This window comes from Scyliorhinus torazame, chromosome 2, assembly GCF_047496885.1.
Source record: "Scyliorhinus torazame isolate Kashiwa2021f chromosome 2, sScyTor2.1, whole genome shotgun sequence".
NCBI lineage: Eukaryota > Metazoa > Chordata > Chondrichthyes > Carcharhiniformes > Scyliorhinidae > Scyliorhinus > Scyliorhinus torazame.
This window is the reverse complement of record NC_092708.1, coordinates 331,427,043-331,434,661: the sequence shown is the minus strand read 5'-3', so window position 1 is coordinate 331,434,661 and position 7,619 is coordinate 331,427,043. Positions and strand designations below refer to the sequence as shown.

Here is a 7,619-nt window from a genome sequence, read left to right as displayed (position 1 = left end):
AATATTTCATAAAACTGTTGTAATTGGATTAAATTTTGTTAGTAATCTTACAGGTTCAAAAGATCAAATGACTCCTGAGCAACAAGGTGGAATGATTGAACAACATAGGTCATCACTGTCAGTGAGAAGCATTGGAGCACTCAGGTGTCTCTATGCAACCTAACTTTTAAGAGGCCAGAGGATAAATCTTGAATTGTATCTGTATTTTCTTGATCAGCAAGTCTGAAGACACTGCTGATTGCTGCTTCTCATGACAACATATTTTTAATATCTACTATGTACACGGTGTTCCAATACCTCAAGATTATCGTACAAGCACAGGATAGAGTGGAATGGCAGGTAAGTAGACAAAAGGACAATATTGAAGTCAATGGAAAAGACTCTTGAGAATCATGTGTAAGATAAAACAGGTTATTGATTCACTGTGAACCCATTATGCACTTCTGTCCTAGCAATTTAACCCCATTAAACACACTCACAGTAATCTTCTATTAGCAACAAAATAAGACAGCCATGATTCTACCCTCTGTTCGCATGATAATTGTGGATTGCAAAGACCTCTTCCATCCATAATGGCAGGCGAACAAATGGATTAGGAGCAGGAGTAAGTTACTTGGCCACTCGAGCTCACTTCACCATTTGATAACATTGTCTACATTATACCAGTGACTACCACTCAAAATTTAGATTTTGTCTTTTTTAAATGACATCTGCATGCAGTAAGCAGAATGACTGTAGCAGTTCCTGGGATGTGGGCGAACCCGCTTCCCCAGAGATTATCCTAGTTCTCTGGATTATCATTTCAGTGACAATATCACTGCACCACATTCTCTAAGAATAATTAATTGCAGAAAAATCAACTGTTGTTAGGAAAGTGGCGACAAAGAAATCCCTGCATTTACAAAACGATTCCACTAGGTGGCTAATCATTGGGCCATAAGTTCCTGGCTCCCTAGTGTTGGATTTGGGGTGTGCCAAAGATGCACTGGGGAATCCCTCTTGAAAGTTCACAAATAATTGTACACATGGCATTGTCCAGAAGCGCTAACTTCCTTTGCACAATTGTGCTGGGGTGGGAACCGTCAGCCAGAAGCGATTTAAACTGCTAACTTCAGATGGTTCTACGAGATTTACACTCACAGTTAGTTTGAAAGAGTTAAAAGGATACAAAGAGCACTTCTAAGTTCAAAATAACTATTTTAAACACCCAGACCGAGCTCAGCATGGGACACACATGCCACTCCAAGGGGCCTCCCCACATCCCCCCAACCAAGCACCACGCCCATGGCATTCTCCATCGACATGGGACTCCCCACCTCAAATTGATCCCCAACCCGATTCCCTCCCAGTGGGGAGTTTTGGGGGTGGGGGGATGAATGTGTCAATGTCCCGCACCACAAAGATAAAGTCCAATATTAGTGAGGGAAGCTGGAGAATAACAGGTTACATTTCTGTCTGTACATCATGGGCTCTGGGTAAATTGGAGGTTTGGAGGTACATGGACAATGAGGGTCGAACTCCATCCTGCAAAAAGGTGCAGCACCACCATCTCGACATTCATGCAAGGTGGAGTCTTCCAAGATCAAAAGTAAGATTGGTTCTGTCTGGGAGGTCTATGGTAAAGTGTGGGAGGACTGTGAAACTGGCCCCTGGGGCTCCTTCTTGGAGCGTATACTCACTTGTTGGTGACAAGCTCCAGTTATTTCTTCCTGTATGCTCCACCCTAACATGAGGTTATTATTAGGTGTCTGTACACAACTCCCATGAGTGACTTCTTGCCTTTACCATTTCTATACCCAAACCGTTTCCACATCTGGGTTTCCTGAACTTGGGTCATCCCTCTCCATTTTGCCAAAACCTGCCATGAACTAACAGATCCACCCACCAACCTTTTTCTTGTTCCTGTCCTTCCTAAATGTCATGTACCCTTCAATATTCTGGACCCAGTTCATGTTCTCCTGCAGCCATATCTTTCTAGTGACTATCAAATCGCACTTATTTATTTCTATGTGCACTCTTAGTTCATCCGTTTTGTTCCAGATTCTTCATGCATTCAGATAGGGAGCCTTTAGTTTTAGAACTTTATTATTTTTGTAACCTCCAGTCTCATCTGTTGATTTACTATTAGATGTGCACTCTCTATCCCTTCATGTCGTGACCTGCTTCTCATTTCCCATAATAATAGCTTCCTCTTTTGCCTTGTCTCTACTCTTTGATTTTTTTCCCAGATGATCCCTTACCCTCATTACTTTGTGTAAAACCCTCACTGCTTCCCTGGGTTATGCGATTCGCAAGAACACCGATCCCAACATGGTTCAGGTATAGACCGTCCCAACGGTATACAGATCTCACTTTCCCCAGTACTGGTGCCAGTGCCCCACGAACTGGAACCCACATTTCCCGCACCAGTTTTTGATCCATGCACTCATCCCCCTTATCTGATGTGTTCTATGCCAATTTGCACCTGGCTCAGGTAATAATCTAGACATTATTACCTTCGAGATCCTGCTTCTTAATTTGGTGCCAAGCTCCTTGTATTGACTATGCAGAACCCCTTTCTTATAATATAATAAGAAGAATCTTTATTGTCACAAATAGGCTTATATTAACACTGCAATGAAGTTACTGTGAAAAGCCCCTTGTCGCCACATTTCGATGTCTGTTCGGGTACACAGAAGGAGAATTCAGAATGTCCAAATTACCTAACAGCGTGTCTTTCGGGACTTGTGGGAGGAGACCGGAGCACCCGGAGGAAACCCATACATACGTGGGAAGAACGTGCAGACTCCACACAGACAGTGACCCAAGCCGGGAATCGAACCTGGGACCCTGCCGCTGTGAAGCACCAATGCTAACCACTGTGCTACCATGCCTTTGCCTTTGGTAACTACATGGACCACAACGACTGGGTCCTCCCCCTTCCACTGCAAGTTCCTTTCCAGCCCGTAGCAGATGTCCCGAACACTGGCACCAGGCAGACAACACAACCGTCTAGACTCACATTCATTGCGTCAGAGAATGGTGTCAATCCTTTGACCATACTGCCCCCTGCTACCACTATATTCCTTGTAATTACCCCAGGAGGCTTGAATGGCCTCCTGTGCCACGGTGTCATGGCAAGTTAGCTCATCACCCTGCACCCCCCACTCTCATCCAAACGAGCTGAAAAAAACACTCAAAGCTGTTGGCAAGAGGCTGAGGTTCCTGCAGTTCTGCCCTCTGAGTCCCCTTGCCTGCCTCACTTGCAGCCACATCCATTAACGAATGAAAAATTAAAACAATCTGTAAAATAATATTTAATTTGGAGTTTATGAGCAGATTGCAGCATTTAAGAATGGTTGCCAATTTAGGTGCTAATTATTAATGTATAGCAAATTAATAAGTCATGCTCTATTATTCGAATATGACCCAATCAGCAATTAGAATTACATTAGACTTTAGTAACTAACATTGAACAGGCATGGTCAGGGCATACTGCTTCCAGCTATAGTGAATATGTAACCAATAGTTATTACAGAACTGAATAATATACTTCAATTGCCACACATGGGCCTTACTTATTTTTCGACACAGTTCATCAACACTGAGGCAGATACCAATCACAGTGTATCTTGGGAATTACAAACCAAATGGTCACAGCTGTTTCTAAAACCATTTGGTTGACGGCTAATAATCTAACGCAAGGAAAAGGGACTGACTGCTGGTAAGAAATTGCCATAATAAAAGCACTTCACATGAATTGTCAATCAGGAGATGACATATGAAACTTAATTAGAATGATAAAACAGTGATTAATGAAGTGCCAATAAATCCTTTTGATTTACCCTTTAAGACAAATGTTACCACACACCTCTGACTTGTTTATTTAATGAATGCCGCAAATATGAAAATATTAGGAGTTCGGTGCTTTGATTATGCTATTTTACAAAATAAAGTGTTGATTTGTGATTTCTTGAGATAGAGAGCAGATTATAATTTGAAAACTGCGGAAGAAAATCCAAGATTAAGGTTATTTCCTATGTGCTTTGAATTTACTCAATACAGGTTGAGTATCCCCGATTCAAAATTCCGAAATTCGAAAAGCTCTGAAATCCACACTTTTTTTCGAGCGCCGAATGTTTCTAGTTAAAAAAAAGTAACACAGCGTTCACCCGCGATCTGCAAGCTATGCAAGGTTTCACAACTCCGAGTCCTCAGTGTCGGCTGTTCCTTGCACTGTGTCCTGTTCCTGTGGTCTATCGGGAGGGAAGCCGCATACCCTCCTAGACACAGCACCGACTGGCGACTCTGAGCAGAGTCCGAGGGTCTTTGCGGCTTGGTATTCCAAAATCCGAAAAATTCCGCAATCTGAGACACACTCGGCCTCAAGCCAAGGAATACTCGGCCCCAATAAGGAATACTGAATCTGTAGTTAGTATAAAGTCATACTGTCTGCCTAAACTTTAATCGTTCAGTTATTTATTGAAACAGTAAACTTCATAAGTATCGTTACAAGATGCAGTCAGTAATTATATGATATGGGTTATAGTTCCTGTGTATATCATGATAACGTAAGCATGTTTTAAAGACATTCAATTACGTATCCTGCATTCTGCAATACCAATTTATATGCATATTGCAGTATGTGCTGTGCTGTCTCTGGAAAGTCTCAAGTGAATATTATTTGAATTGTTTAATGAAAGCATAAATACATGCTGTGATTACCATCATTCAATATTTGAGTCATGTTCTGGTAAAGAAATGTATAGAATCTGTTCACTAGTTATGCAGTTAATACCTATTCGAAATAACTCACAAAAATTGATTTTGTTTTCAGAGGAAGTAAAAAATTAGAAATACTATATATGCAAATCAATTAATAAACCATAATTATACTCAAGGAACTGATAAGTGGTCAGTGTCTCTCTAATCCTCTTAGTCACATGCAAGAATATGAACAAAATTTGGTATAAACATAATGACTGTGTCTATTATTTGGAGTGAATTGCCTGAGTGGAAAGATAATGGAGCTTTGTACATGTTCTGTAGTAATAAGTGACTCAGGTTCACCAGAGTTCCTGGGATCAATCAAATTTACATAATGAAGGGAACTGGGCCGCATGGGGAGGCTACCCGCTAAATGGTTGTGTCTTCCCAATGGCAGCCCATGGGGGAGGCCTCATGGGAAAAAGGCAGGCAGGGGTAGCAGCATCTTGGGCCCCAGTGACTTCCCCAGAGGATTTTAGCCTCCAATCCATGGCCAGTAAATTAATTTTAAACTTCTTGTTTGTGATCCTGATGTTTCTTACATCCCTCAGCAGTGACCAAATCTCCCAACAGCACTGCTGAGGCATCAGAGCTGCTGGCGCTGTAATTGAGCTGACAGCGGCAGGAGCCTGCCCACTGTCCGCAATTGCATGGCTAATTAGGAGGCCACCTGTGGTAAAGTGGCCGAGCGGGTCCCGCTGCCGACAATTGTGGGCTTGGGACCACTTTTCACCCCAATGTTAGGATCCCTACTCAGCTGAGGAAAATTCAGCTCCTGCTGTCAAGGGAGGCTTCACGAGAAAGGATGGTTGGAGGCCCAAGTGGAGAATAATGTTTCTGGTGCTCAACTATGTTTTATGTAGTATGTATGTGGTTCTATGTAATTTTATGCATTAATTTTAGGATAAAATGCCTCACATACACTCACATAATACAAATAACTGTACATTACTTAACAAACATCTACCACCATTTATTAACCAAGGATATAAAGCACACACAACACTCAGAAAGAACTTGCATATTCTCTTTTCATCTTAACATTTTATCAATAAACACACAAATACATATTCCATGTGAATGAGTATTGAGATCACATGCTAAACAATGATGTCTATTACTCCTTTTTTATTTCCTAATCAGAAATGCAATTATCTAGATTATGGAATCTAATTAGCCATATCTAACCCCAGAAGTAGTTAGTGGCCATGTATTGGACAACACTATTGTAATAGGTCCAGCTTGTGTGTGGCATGGTTCTTCAGGCTCCTGCTCCTCTTCATCCAACTGTTCCCCATCCAAAGACGTGAAAGTATAACATGATCCATGTTCAGCAGAGGCTGCTTAATGAGTAGATGTAAAGACAAAACAAAAGCATTAATAGATTAAATTGAATGCGTAAACTGACTTGGAAATGCATACATATCCTAATGACAGAGCATGGGCACTTTTTAAATACAGCTGCCAATCATGTTGGTCAATTTGTAAAACCAATGTATGAGGCTTGACTCAGTGGATTGGCTGCTGGGTACGGCATCTGACACACCTCGTCAAAATGTTAAAGTTCATATGATATCATTGGATCCTATTTTGAATATATTCATGGGACACTCACTTCTTTCCGATGAGTGCATTTACAACCTCAGTCAGCTGCAGAGTCAACATAGCTGTTAACCTGCTTCCAGTGGCAATGGGGCAATGTGTTGTTGATTTTAATGGCTCACCCAACTTATTCACAGCTGGTGGGAAAAATTAGAGCCTAAGTGCTGAGGTAATACAAAACCTTTGAAAAAGCTAACACTACCCACAACGAGCATTATTTTTTGGAGGAAAATGAATAGAATGTTAAAGGCATGCGAGTGATATAGACAGCGTCTCCATGTAAACTCATGCATCCCATGATGGTGAGAGGTGCAGGTGCTTTGTCTCTTTAGATGGATTACCCTTGAAGACTAGCAGACCTTGGGTGTGATTCCTTTGTGGGGGCCAGTGCTGAACGGCGGTCGCCCAAGGTCTCCAAGGCAAAGGGGATGAATCCCAAAGCCTCAGGTACCTCGGGAATCTGCACATTAGAGTGAGACTTACTGTCTGACTCTAATATGCAGATTTACCAAAAAGGGATCCCACCTACAATGGATGGGATTTACATCACGACGGCTTGCGAAATCACATTGGATCTTGTGAGGCGTTGCGAGCCGGGTAGATCCTGGGAGAGGGGCCTCCCGGCTTATATCGGCCACTCTGCTCCAACTTTCAAGAGGTTATTGGATCGGCACATGGAGCACACCAGAATGACAGGGCGTGGTATAGCTTGATCTTGGTTTCGGACAATGCTCGGCACAACATTGAGGGCCGAAGGGCCTGTTCTGTGCTGTACGGCCTGTTCTGTGCTGTACTGTTCTATGTTCTATTACGGGCTGCTTTTCTGGTGTAGCATGGCCATTGGATCGCAGGCTACTTGCTAATACCAGGACTTAATCACTGGTGTGGTGTGGACAAAACTGGTGCTGGTCCCGGAGTGATTCAGTCCCTTTAATGGGCTAGCATCAATACCACATAGAACTCACACAACTCCAATGCATGCTGACCCTCATCCCAGCCAAGATGATGGCACTGGTTGCATTGGAGCATGCCCATCCCATTGATGGGTCAGAGGGGCTGGCCTGAGGGGAGCACCCATATGACCCGTGAACTTGAGTCCTCTGAATTTCACTCACAGTCTTGCTCTAAAAGCTCATCCAAAAAATGGCACTCCTAACACTGCAGCATTGGAGTACAGGCGGATTCTGTGCTCAAGTCCGAGAGTGAGACTTGGCAATGCCAGCCTAGTACCTTGGCACTGCCACCCAGTGCCAACCTGGAGTGCCAGTTAG

General features: G+C 42.8%; 1 long non-coding RNA gene across 2 annotated transcripts in view; it reads right to left on the bottom strand.

The window, feature by feature from the left end:
* Positions 1-4,490: 4,490 nt before the first annotated feature.
* Positions 4,491-7,619, bottom strand: part of LOC140402024 (uncharacterized) — a 46,315-nt gene continuing 43,186 nt past the window's right edge. For both annotated transcript variants that reach the window (XR_011938105.1, XR_011938106.1), the window contains exon 3: positions 4,491-6,086. This is a non-coding gene — a long non-coding RNA (uncharacterized lncRNA). The remainder of the gene's footprint in view (positions 6,087-7,619) is intronic.